This window comes from Ursus arctos, unplaced genomic scaffold (genome assembly GCF_023065955.2).
Source record: "Ursus arctos isolate Adak ecotype North America unplaced genomic scaffold, UrsArc2.0 scaffold_21, whole genome shotgun sequence".
NCBI lineage: Eukaryota > Metazoa > Chordata > Mammalia > Carnivora > Ursidae > Ursus > Ursus arctos.
In genome coordinates this window covers 23,056,635-23,070,556 of record NW_026622886.1, presented here as the reverse complement: position 1 = coordinate 23,070,556, position 13,922 = coordinate 23,056,635, and the positions used below count along the sequence as shown (strand labels likewise).

Sequence of the window (13,922 nt, the reverse complement as noted above, 5' to 3'; positions counted from 1 at the left end):
AGCAAATCTCGCTTCCAGGAGTTTACTTTGAAGATATATCTTAACAACAGGAAAATACATACACAAAAAACTACTCACTGCAGCATTAATTGTAACTTCAAAATGCTGGAAACTACCTAAATGTTCAAACATAGGAGAGTGGTTGCATAGAGAAGAGCACATACAGCAGAATATCATGCAACTATTTAAAAAAAAAAAAAAAAAGAGGAAGATTTCTGTAAGCAATATGGATGTGCAAGATCTATCAAGAAGGGGAAAAAAGCAGAGTGCAAAACATACAAAATGTTTTGTATTAAGAAAGAAGAAATAAGAAAACATACATAAGTCTGTTAATTTTGGGAAAAGAAACAAACAAAGAATACACCAGAAAACAAGAAAATTAATTACCTGCAAAAAGGGCAGGGTTGGGAGGGCTGAAAGGAAAAAAAGAAGGGACAATTCTGAGTATACCCCCCCCAAGATTTTATTTATTTATTTGAGAGAGAGTGAGAGAGCAAGAGAGCACGAGCAGGGGGAGGAGCAGGGGGAGAGGGAGAAGCAGACTCTTCGCTGAGCAGGGAGCCAAATGTGGGGCTCGATCCCAGGACCCCAGGATCATGACCTGAGCCAAAGGCAGAGGCTTAACTGACTGAGCCACCCATGTGCCCCCTGAGTATACATTGTTTATGTGTAGTGTTGACTTCTGAAGTCACACGGACGTTCTACATATTCAAACTATAAAATTGAAACAAAAAGGGTTGGGGGGAGAAGCTAAAACTGGAAACGTAATTAAGGAGCACCCAACTCTATTTTTTTTTTTTTTTTAAGATTTTATTTATTTATTCGACAGAGATAGAGACAGCCAGTGAGAGAGGGAACACAAGCAGGGGGAGTGGGAGAGGAAGAAGCAGGCTCATAGAGGAGGAGCCTGATGTGGGGCTCGATCCCATAACGCCAGGATCACGCCCTGAGCCGAAGGCAGACGCTTAACCGCTGTGCCACCCAGGCGCCCCCACCCAACTGTATTTCAAATGAATAAAATGGCCACACTGAAGGGGATGGGGGAGAACCTAATGCAAATAACTTTTAGACAAAGTTTTATTTTTACTATACAGCCTTAGAGTCTTGGGGGAACGGGAATATAAACAAACCTTAAACTTCTCTTAGTAGCTCTTTTTATCATCGTGGCATGAAGATAGAAGTTCTCCAATTATATCATGTGTACGACAAGACTAAGCAAAGTGTTAATATCGAAAGCTACAGTTCTCACTGTGGAAAGAGAGACCAAAGGAGGAAAAAAAAAAAAAAAGGAATGGGGGAAGGCAAAGAAGAACAATGTGGACTGGACTGGAACGGGAGCTATCAGTATGAATTTCGTACATATATACACATACGTATTCATATATATGAAATACACCAATAACGTGTACATGTTTATACACTTCTTAAAATACAAGAATCTCTAAGCATGAGGGAAACACTGATCATTCACATAAGAACTATAAAATGAATGAGGGCTGTTTTTGATATCCAGCAAAAATCAACACCACCAAGAGGAGAGCACGTTTTCAAAGAAACTGGAGATTTTGTAGCACCTAATGATAGAGTGGTGTTCGTTCCGCAGAGCCTCATCTTCTGTCAGTCCCTTTGAGACTGGACGGGAGAACGAACTTGGTGTCCCACCCTCTCTCCTTCTTGCTTGCTACCCTGCATTAATGTAAGGGGCTCCCACGTCTCAGACGCGCAGTACTAGCACCTGAGCTTCATCTCAGAATTCTGATGACCAACTGGTTATAACCCCATTTCTATGGGAAAGTTTGTTTCAAGTTCTAAATCAACAAAAATGAACTTTTGAAGCATAACACAATTTTCCTCACTGCCTACATTTTAACACAAAAGCTTGTTTAAAGTAAGTAAACATTAAATTTTGAGCTCCAGGCACCACTCTACCTAATTTCGATTTTTCATCATAGTGTCTGCCCTCTTTTGGGATAGTCCTCCAAATTCATAGATAAAATTTAATAGGTAAGGAATGCCTCATCAAGAGAGAGACATTTCAGCAAAGATTTGAAGGAGATGATAAATATTCTGGGAATTGAATTTCTTACTAACGAAGTCTGAAGTCAGTTTGCCTCCAATAACAAACAACGAAGTACTCGCTTTCAACCTCCAATCAAATACCATCTCTTTAACTCACTGAATTGAGAGCAAATAGAATAGCAGATAAGCAAAACCAACAATACTTCCTCAACATTCTCACTGTCTTCTATTTCCCCCTGCAGCCCCATCTCATCACTCCCATCCCCAAGGAGATTGCTCCCTCTATCTCAGGGGCATTCTTCAGCAATTTCTCTCAACCCAAACAGAAGATAGGACATCAGATATTCTCAAAGTACCGTCCCCAGACCAGCATCATCAGCATCCCTAAGAGCTTGTTAGAAATGCAAATTCTCAGACCCACTCCAGACCTATTAAATCAGAAATCCTGGGGGTGGGGCCCAGCAATGCGTTTGAACAAGCTTTCCAGGTGATTCTGATGCATGCTGAAGTCTGACAACCATGTCCTCTTTGACTAAAATAACACTTAACTGTCAATTTATTTGTGTTCCCTGTTAGGGACGGAATTGTGCCTCCTCAAAATTCATTATGTTGACTCACTAACCCCCAGTGTGACAGTCTTTGGAGATAGGGCTTTTAAAGAGATAATTAAGGTTAAATGAGGTCATAAAGGTGGGAACCTATTCCAATAGGACTGGTATCCTTATAAGAGGAACAGACACCAGGGATGTGAGCACAGAGGAAAAGCCACGAGAGGAAACAGCAACTCGGCTATCTACAAACCAAGAAAAGAGGCCTCAGGAGAAAACCAAACCTGCCGACACCTTGATCTTGGACTGCTCGCATCCAGAACTTTGAGGGGGGAAATGTTTCTTAAGTCGTCCGGCCTGTGGCATATTGTTCTAGGAGCCCTAGCAGACTAATATATTCTCTTTTACTTCAAGCAATATTTAATTTTAATGCTTTTTCTCTCTAGGTATGAACTGAAAACACCGGCCACTGTTAGAAAATTCCCTGAAATTCCCTTAAGCATCTGTAAAACTCATTTTTCAACTCAATCTTTCACCCTTTTTAGATGATAAGGATTATTTTATACCCTAACTCTCCTGAGAAGATAAACCAGAGGCATATACCCGCTTAAGCTGTTAGAAGTCTATTTCTAAGTACAAAATGGTGTGCCTTCCAAGATCTACAATCCATCCCAGTTTGACTTTGGTCTACTCTTTACTGGACCCCTTTCTCTTGCCCCCTATTCTCCCCCTGAACGCCTGATAACTCATATGCTTTTGAGGACATTCACTTTTAGTTTGTAATTAAGGATATAAAAATCACAACTGTATTTCCTCTTTTATCCAATGTAACGGAGCACATAATTAAACCTTCCAAATAATCTCCTAAAAGGAAACTTTAGCAAAAATGGTGCTACACTGAATACATTCTTTATTAAGAACTACTGACATGTAATAAAGGAACATTAGCTTACCGATCACATTCATCGACACCTAACCAGACTAAGAACACTCTCCAGGCACAGGCCACTTCCACGGGCTTTACTACGCCTACACTAATGCACAGCGTATGTGCGTTCAATCCCAACACAAAACTACATGATTGGGAAGGGTTTCGTGTTCCAAGCGTGTGATGTGCGTGGGAGGTGTGCGTGAGCGCGCAGATGCATGTAGCAGATGTACATTAGCTGAACTGACAGTAAGTGTCACTCTAGCGGCTGCACAGATACTAAGATAAAACAACTGAATATCCAAATAAAAACATAACCCTCGCTACCATAGGTCCCTAATATCCCTAAGTACTTTAACATTATATCCTTTGGGGTTACTTATGTTTTCTAGAAATACAAATTAGCCTCTGAACATATTAGGCAGTGAGGTCAACAAAGTGGCCAATCTAATCACCTAGTCCCTTCCCCATCTACATAATACGAACAGCACCATTTTCCTATAAAGACACTACTACACAGAATGCCTTTCTAAAATGATATAAAACTCTCATTAACTAAAACTTAACCTGAATATTTACTTAATGAAAAAATTTCTGCTCCAATTTAAAGAAGCAGTCAAGTTTATAAATGAGACCTCCTTTAAAAATACAGTCCAAATATTCTTGAAAAGCATAAATTCAGCTCATTCTTCCTCTTAATGTACATGATCCGATGAAGACTTGATGGTAAAAATTATAAAACTGGGGTACCCGAATAAAAGAAATGTTCAGTTTTATCCCATACACTCTATCTGCCGAGAGAGAAAAATATTAATATTTTGGGGATAAATTTCAACAAGGGATTGAAATAAATGTTACCTCGCAATTTCATTCGCTAGATTTTGTAAGTTATCATAATAATTGCTTTTACAACGTTTAAACAAAAATGCTTCATGTATCTGGAAGTCACTGAAAGATGTCAAAATAAGGAGGTAAAACTCATACAGTGCATGCAAGATCATTCTTTGTATCAATTTAGTCATGTGAGAATACTAAGTGAGATGTGTTAAAAAAAAAAAAAAGTTTAAAAACCTGTAAGAACACTGTTCTTCCAAGTATTAGGAGAAGAAAACAAGGACCAAACTGCTGACCAATTGAGAAGCTCCGATATTAGCCCCCAAAGGCACCCACCTTCTTATAAATTAGACATGATCAGATCAAAATCTTTGGCAAGCATCTAATCCAAGGAGAAGATGAGGCCCTCAGACAAGGTCATTTCTGTATGTTTATTGTACCAGAGGATGAACTTCTAGCACTTTCTTTCATTTAACCACCGAGCTATCATTTTATGTTCTTCTTCATTACTGAGGATAACTGAGTGACCCATAAAGGAACAGTTAAGGCCTATCAGTTGCACAAATCCTTTAGATTATAAAATATCTGGAGGTTGACATGAGTTTTTGCACAACTATTACAAACTGCAGAACAGAGAACTGACCTACAAGGATCAGAGGTCAGAGGTCAAGCTCTGGACTACTCAAATTCATGAAAGCATTTAATCCTAAGTCTTGCTCATTTAGTATCACTATTTACAATAAATAAATGGAAAGACAATACATTTCCATTTATATAGGACCGAGGCTACCTACTTTAACCAACACTGACCCCTGCACCCACTGCAATACTTGAAACTATGCTGACACAACATAATTTTAATCCTCACCTATTACTCTACTATATTTGTACTTAAATTCATCTGTCTTACCTAGCTGTTCATAAACCAGTTAAGGAGATACTTCTTTTGATCCTCATCTTCATCTCCTACCCTTTCTCCTGTAGTGTACACAGCGTTATGCACACAGAAGTTAAGCAAGTGTTTTCTAAATATTAAGTGCCACTGTAGAGTAGTATAAATACAGAAGTTGTGACAGTCTGCACTGCATTTGTACCAATCCTATGACAAACCCGGAATTCACTTTTTGACTTAAATTCATATTGGCTACTTGACTTTCTACAGTATAAGCATAAAATGGCTAGGAATTCCAGTTATGAACTTTGTGAATACGTGGATTTTTTTCTCGTAAGCATTTACTGAAAATCTAATAAAACCAGACTCTGCCCTAAATACTGTTTACTATTCAGTATGCCCATAAAATAACTGATATGTCAAAATACGTATCAGAACACATATAGCCTAAAAATATTTATTTTTGTACCAAGATTTAATAACCTTATCTCATCCTAATAAGGCTGCCAATGCTAAAAACATTTCAAGCACTCTTATTCTGAAATGTCCTTTAGAGCCTAGGTCACTCGTTAAAGAAAATATCCTCAATGGCAGCAAATCTTTATTTTTTTGAAGATCTATCATCAAGAATAACTTTGTAATAAATTTCATTAATAAGGTGGATGGCTCACACAGTGTTTGTTCTAGGGATACTGGTTGAAAACTTGTATCACAGAAACTTGTCTATTGAGGCAAGTGTCCATGAAAGTTATTTTTTAACATGGAATTTCCAGTATCAATTCAGAATGTCAACATCCTGAGCCCCAATGAGTTCCTCAAATTCATAAGACAAATTCAACAGAACTATGCTTTTTAAAAAATGAGTAAACATGTATTTTGCCACTTATTATTTATCACTTATTAGTTCTGACATCAGCACTTTCTTGGATCTTGAGTGTTAATGCTTTTCTACTACAGACCATCACTTTTTCCCCTAAACAGATCAGAAATACCACATTCCACCAATAGTTACTCTTTCCTCCTACTATTGCTGGCAGCATAAAATCTCCTGTTAAGGTCAGGATGATATCAAGTCTTCATTGTTTGTCACTTTAAATACGTGGCACAACCTTCCCACAACTTAAGCAAACTAGATTTAAATGTGGCTTTTTGCTGTCAGTATTTAGAGTATGAAGAAATCAAATGCCTAGCCTCCTGTACATTTTTCATCAAACCTTAGGTGAACAGATAAGCACTTCAAGATTCATCCAAAAAAATTTAACCCCCTCCCCCAAATGTACCTCTTGATGTCACTTTAAACTTCTGGTAATAAGTCAGAGGCCCAAGAGTGCGTTACAGCAGAAAAAGAGGGGACCAGGGAGCTGGAGCTGGGCCCACATACCTTCTTGGTCATCAGCATTTCGGAAGGTAAATTGACTCACGTCTCTACCTTACAGGGAGTCACCACCTTATCTGGAGGGCTGCTATTCAAAGTAAATGATACCATGCTACACGCAGCACACTTCTGACACAATCTATCCACTTAACTATGAAACGAAATCAGATGCTGTTTTTTTTTTTTTTAAGATTTTATTTATTTATTTGAGAAAGAAAGCGAGAGACAGAGCACAAGCAGAGGGGGAGGGACAGAGGGAGAGGGAGAAGCAGGTTCCCCACTGAGCAGGGAGCCAGATGCGGGGCTCAATCCCAGGACCCTGGGATCATGACCTGAGCTGAAGGCAGCTGCTTAACCGACAGAGCCACCAGGCACCCCCAAGATGCTTTACTTTCATGACTTCAAATACAAAGCCAGTAAGCCAAATCCATTTTCCTTAACTAATGCAGTGGTCTCAAGTCTGTGACTGTTCTGGGTGCTCACACGCTTCATGTCAAAAGCCCTTAATTATGCAGCAGAATCAGGTTATGAGATACTTGCCCTAAGCGGAAACTTAGCCTTAGAAAGAAAAAACTTGAAATATTTTACATAAAACCTTCCAACAACATACCACAAAATTATCTTGGACAACTTTAAAAAGTCAAACATAATTAAACTGGCAAGTAATCACTGAAGAGTACTGTTCATTTTTTTTAAGACCTGCAATGTACCAGGCACTAGTGCTGGGAAGGAACTAACCCAGACCTTGTTTCCTTGAGGAACTCTATCTATGGACTTGCAAACAGATATAGATAATAAATAATACTTTAGAAGTGCCATATTTTCGGGGCACCTGGGTGGCTCAGTTGTTAAGCATCTGCCTTCGGCTCAGGGCGTGATCCCAGGGTTCTGCTTCTTCCTCTCCCACTCCCCCTGCTTGTGTTCCCTCTCTTGCTGGCTGTCTCTCTCTCTGTCAAATAAATAAAGAAAATCTTTAAAAAAAAATGCCATATTTTCCTGGCTCAAATATATTTCGGGAATCATGCTTTCCACTTCCCAGCATTTTTAGCCCATAAAATAGATAATTCCACCCTTTTTTCCATGTTGAGTTGATGGGAATTTGAATCTCTAATTTTTGCTTTTTTAAAAGATCTTTCAAAGTTCTATAATTAAAAAGTAACGCTGAAACCAAAAGCTAGTTTATACAGACTGCTTGTCACACACCAGGCAGAGCAATTAAAAGGAACAGAATTTGCCACCTCTCAGAAAAATCACACAATTATCAAAGAAAGGGTAATGTTTCTTTTTTATGCATTAGCACTCCAAGTTACTATTACATGAAGGCCAAAAAAAAATTAAAAAACATAAAGACCATTAAAAAAAAATCTTGAGTTTAATCAATAGGAAATGCAAACAAAACCTATATACTAAGTCTCAAAGTTACAGGTCAATTGCAAAGATGTTAAGGAGGCTAAGATCTTAGAACACAGGTTATAAAAAGCAACATGTGACCATGCTGTTAGTTAGTTAGTTAGTTAGTTAGTTAGTTTTACTTTTTTAAAGAGAGAGAGAATCTTAAGCAGGCTCCATGCCCGTCGACGAGCCCAAAAGGCTCCACCTCACCACCCTGAGATCATGACCTGAGCTGAAACCAAGAGTTGGATGCTTACCTGACTGAGCCACCCAGGTGCCGCCACCATATTGTTATTCTTAAGCAATGGCTAAAATGATTTACATGACTTGTAACTCAGAAAAGGCTGGAGCTCAAATTTTTCTATATTGAATAAAGTGCAATATTCCTATAATATGCTTCCGTCAGTAAGTAAAGGTGTTTCTGTGTATTTTTCATTTTACTCCCCACAACTATTATTAAATCAATTTATTTCCTAACCCGTGTTTCAGAATCAAGGAAACATTTACTTAGTACAAAGTAATGGCCACAGACATGGAAAGGACCTTGCCTAGGGAAGCTGGGGGAATGCTTCATCAAAGAACTGACTGAAGTGTGTCCTGAAGGAAGAGCAGTATTTTATAAAGTGAGGAATTTAGGCAAGGGGAACATGATGTCCAAAGTATGTCACAGAATAATGTGCAGGCTGGGCATATCTGTAATACAGTAAGAACTGCTGGGATGACTGAACGTGACCACTCTGACAGCAGAGATGGGGCAGCATAAGGGCTCCGAGTCCTACTGGACACACATGAATTCAGCAGGTGCCAGGAAAGAAGCATCTAATTTTCTGGGCAGGTTGGGAAGGCTTCATAAAGGAGTTTCATGAGGAGTCCTAAAAGATGGGAAGAGCAGCACAGAGCTATTGTTTTTGAACCAAATTTTCCATGACTCTTTTTTCATAAGTTTTGTGAATTCTTATCTTTGATTTTAAAAATCTCCTTTCCACCATCAAATGTCAATTTTCAATTCTTTCCTGAGATACTTGCTCCTGCCTCTGAACAACCTTTCCCGTTTCTCCAATTTTGTTCTCATTTGCAGTGTTCTGGGAAACCAGTTATCAAAATGTTACAGGAATATATGTAAAATGCTAGGGAACACACCTAGTAAACACCTACAAGGGAGGTGAGGCACTGGGAGTTTTGATGCAGGGACTTCTGGCTTCTACCACGAAGTCCCTGCCAATTTCCTGGTTCTCCACTTGTTTTACATGGTTCAGGAAGCCAGATAAATAATAGCCTTCAGGCTAGGAGGGAAATGACTCCACACCTCTCCCCATTCTTCTAGTCTCCTTCCTCTTTCATTCCTTCCCCTCTCAGAGGCATTCCGGACAGCAATTAGCCCAGTGATTTGCATTCCACAACAAGACTGCCATTACTCACGGAACTCGACACTATAGAATGCCATGATAAAGTTATTTTGGTACATTTTATCCTTTTACACCAGTAACTTTTCCAAGTAATTAAGAGATAGTACTTAAAAGAAAAAAAAAATAACACCTGCTTTTAATACTCAAATACATATAGACAGATGTATAACTACTAAACATTTAAAAGTTACAATCGACTGTCCTATTCTCCCTCCTCTGTAGACTTCTGTAGCTGTCATCTTAAAGTTCTTAACACCACCATAATCTAGCATCTTTTAATGATGACTCCAAAATTCTTTGTGTACAGATACAACTTTCAGCTAAACTATCATCTGTTTAGACCCCCAAAACCACTCAAAATGTCTTCCTTTTTAACTCCCTGGGGCATCTGCTTTATGGGGCTACCTGGTGTTGAGAACACTGGAGAGGCATGGCCAAAAAAATGTCAAAAAAAGGTTTCCCGCTTTTCAGGACAAAGACCTTCACCAATACAGCCTCCCTTGGTGAAACATTCCATCTGAATGTACAGATACCCATCAAGAATGGAGACAGTGAGGGCAAGTCCAAGATTATGACACAACTCAAAACTGATAGCCTGGCTGTATGTAGAATTACAAGCAGAGCTCAGCACAACTCAAAAAAACCTCCAAAAGTGATAGTGACACCAGGACAGAGATCGCTAGCAAGAGTTCTAAAAATAGCCCATGATGGCAGCAAAACTACTGAGGTTTGAAAACATGACAGCGGGCTCCAAAATGCCTTTCTTCTTTGTATAAGAATGACTGGAAACAATATATCCCCATTCATTATAGGAAGAGATCAAAGACCAGGAAGGAGACATGTGCACACACTTACATGGGTTCCTTGGAAGCACACGGCACCTGATGAATCACCGCATAAAAAAAGAAACCAAGAAGGAACACTGGACACTGACTGAGGCTGACTTAAAGCTCTGCATAACAGCCTCTCTTCTTGGCAGGTCACAGTTGTTATTATCTAGCACAGCGATCACATAGATATTTTTTGAAAGAATATATTCATCCAAAATCTTAAATTTTCCACTCAAAATCTGAGATTTAAAAAAAAAGTCAGATACAACGTCATAACTTGAGCTAGCTAGGACGCCCTCCCAAACACTACAGAACCTTCACTGCTGGGGATTAACTCAACACCCATTTGCACTTAAAACTTTAAGGTTAAACTTCTGTAGTTTTCTCCTCTATTAAAAAAAAGATACACTAATCTGTAAAGAAGCCTTTTAGAAAAAGTTTATGTATCAATGGCATTTTGAAATAGAAGTAACATCCATTTCTATGGGCTTCTTAGTATTCTATTCCACTTAGTAAAATCTATCTATCCTACTCTTTAAAAGCAGGGACGGTCGAACTGTTTCAGAAAGAATTAATTTATATAGTACAGTTACAACAAAATATTTCTCATCTTCAACAGTGTCATTCAGCTGACATATTATTTTGCTGAACTTAAAAGAACGAGTGTCTTGTGATAAAATCTCACCACAAGCATATTACAGTTTCTAAGGAGAAACAAAACAAGCATTTTGCTGGAGCCCAATGTCGGTGGACTGGAGCTCCAGAGTAGACACGAGGCGCTCATTCAAGAGTCACGATGAGCCTCACAGGTGGAAGGTACTGTGCGAGAGCGAGCAACAGGAAGTTAACAGTTCCTGCTCGCACACCGAACATCACAGAGAGGTGTCAAAAAGGAAACAACAGCAAAATATGAATTTTTTAAAGTGTTACGAGAATTTCAAAAAGTAAAGCAGAGACCTAGGAGTCAATGGCATTAACTGTACGCATAGTAAGAAAAGACAAAGAATCCCAGATACCCAACCAGCCTCACAGAAAGGAGGCTAGAAGAAAAATTTTAATGAAGAGATAACAAACTACCAGAATCCTTTAAACCCAGTAATTACAAAGGATATAATGATGGATGAAGATAAAGGTGTTTATTGGAGAATTTTTTTTAAAAGATTTTATTTACTTATTTGACAGAGAGAGAGACAGCCAGTGAGAGGGAACACAAGCAGGGGGAGTGGGAGAGGAAGAAGCAGGCTCCCAGGGGAGGAGCCTGATGTGGGGCTCGATCCTAGGACTCTGGGACCACGCCCTGAGCCGAAGGCAGAGGCTTAAGGACTGAACCACCCAGGTGCCCCTATTGGAGAATTATTTAACATAAGAGAAAAATCTCAAAACCCAAACATCTAATAACAAGGAAATTAGACAGAGAATGGAATATCACAGTCATTAAAATGATATGAATGAAAAAAATATAATGACATGAGAAAATTATATAGTTTTCTTAAAAGCACACAATTATACTTACATTATCTCAAGCATGTTAATATGTGTACAAATTTTTTAAAGGATCAAAATTAAACAGAAGTAGATCAGAAGTGATTCTGTTTCATTTTTGCATTAGTCTATACTCCCCAGACATTACACCTCAGTGTTGTTACATCTTAAATTGGTAAAAGTTAAATTGCTAATAAGTCACTGTATTTTAGGATTTCCCTTTAAAACCATTAATAACCCTTTCCATTTTCAGTAGGGAATACCTTGCCCCCAAATCCCACAGAACCCAAGCATTTAAACAGGTTAATTTTTATAAATTGTGTAGAATAATACCTGGTGGGTAGAAAGCAATTACACAGGTGTTCATTTTATTCCATAATTTTAAATTCCCTTTATCTAAGTCAAAGTCACTACTGTGTTTTAGAGCTGGTCTATTTTTCATGGCACCCCAGCAAAAGAACATTAGCTTTTTGGTTTTCTTTTTTCTTTCTTTCTTTCTGAATTCTAACATCTCTTAAGAGACGATTGCTATCTCCCTCTGAGATTCTACTTCCTTCCCCAAAAAGAGCAAGAGGAAGAAATTCAGTCAAATATCGAGTTCCTCAAAGGGAAGACAGGAAATTAAGGAAGGGGGCAGAATTCTGAAACATGGTTAATTCTTAAGACACACCTACAAAAGTGTACTTCTTAACAGATTTTATTAAAGAGTCTCTCACACGTCAACATTTCATGGGATTGCACTCTCAACACTAAGAAGAACATATATTTATCCAGACCAAGAAATGGAGAAATCACATACCAGACTCTTATTAGGGAGAGCACTATATGTAATTATTTGGGGGAAAAAATGTCTTTACAGGTTTTTACGAGCTGCTTGGGGTGTGTGTGGAGGAGTGGTGGTGGTGTGGAAGATCCCAGGAAAACTCAAGAAACCAAAGATGGCGACCGACTACTCTACATAATAAAGGAATGAGAAGAAATTTGAACTTGCAAAGTAGAGGAAGACTTGCAGGAGAAATAAAGGCCCCTGTTTTCTTTTCAGTCAAGTCCACACTGCTCACTTATGTTTTCGTAAAAATTGCTTCTTTTACCCAAAGTAATACTGAATTCTGCATCTAAGCCACACAAGATGGTGAACAGACACAAGAACTGAATTACAGGTGGCACACCTGGGGTATCCACACACATAAACTTAGTCCATGTACGTATTCGTTTTTAGTTTTGACAAACATGTATGTGTGTAACATCCATGTAGAGAAAGAGATCTACAAGACTTTTTTTTTTTTTCCTTTTTAATATTAGCATCTGTTTTAGCTCCCCTACTCCACTCTCCACTCGGAGGCACTGGGGAATAGGTATCATTCGTTTTAGTTCCTAAGCCCACCTCCACAAATAATACTGCAATGCTCCAACTTGCTTCTTCACTTTCAGGTGTTATCACTGGCAATCAATACCATTCTTCCTCCCACTCCCAACACAAACAGTAATATTTCCTGAAGAACTTTTATCTAGAATATATAAAGAAACTACGACTCAATAAGAAAGGCAAACAACCTAATTAAAAAGTGAACAGAAGATCTGAATGGACACTATACATTACTGGAACCCAAAATGTCCATCAACACGTAAATGGACAAAGATAGTGTGGTATAGCCATACAAGCAAATCCTTGTATCAGTGATAACAAAAGCTGAGCTATTAAGATATACAGCATGGGTAAATTCCACATAACTATGCTCAATGAGAGCCAGCCCAAAAAGAACGCATACTGCATGATTCCGTGTACTAGAAAATTCAAATTAATCTCTAATGACAGAGAGCAGATGAGCGATTGCCTGGGGAAAGGAGTAGATAGAAAAGGGGAAGGGAGGGAAGATTACACAAAGGCACAAGAAAATTTTTAGGGGAATGGCTGTGCTCATTAACCTGACCATGGCGATATTTTCACGTAACAAGTTTTTCACTTTAAATTTCTGCATTTTACCGCACGTCAATCACTCCTTAATAGGGCTGTAACGATTTTTTTTTAATTATGAAAGAAAAAAATAGGACACAAACTAAATAGGAGTTCTGAACTCACATGTGAGCCTTTCTGACTATGGAGTTCACCGTAGAGTGATCAGACTGGGACTTTTTTTTTTTTTCCTTTTGGACAAACCCCTCACACAAACACAGAGCCAAGGCCAGAATCTTCAGGTCCTTTTCCCTGAGCTGGT

General features: G+C 38.6%; 1 protein-coding gene across 8 annotated transcripts in view; it reads right to left on the bottom strand.

Annotated features, from left to right (window-relative positions):
- The window catches only part of ATP2B1 (ATPase plasma membrane Ca2+ transporting 1), a 125,358-nt gene that overhangs the window by 100,788 nt on the left and 10,648 nt on the right, over positions 1 to 13,922 (bottom strand). The window lies entirely within an intron of this gene.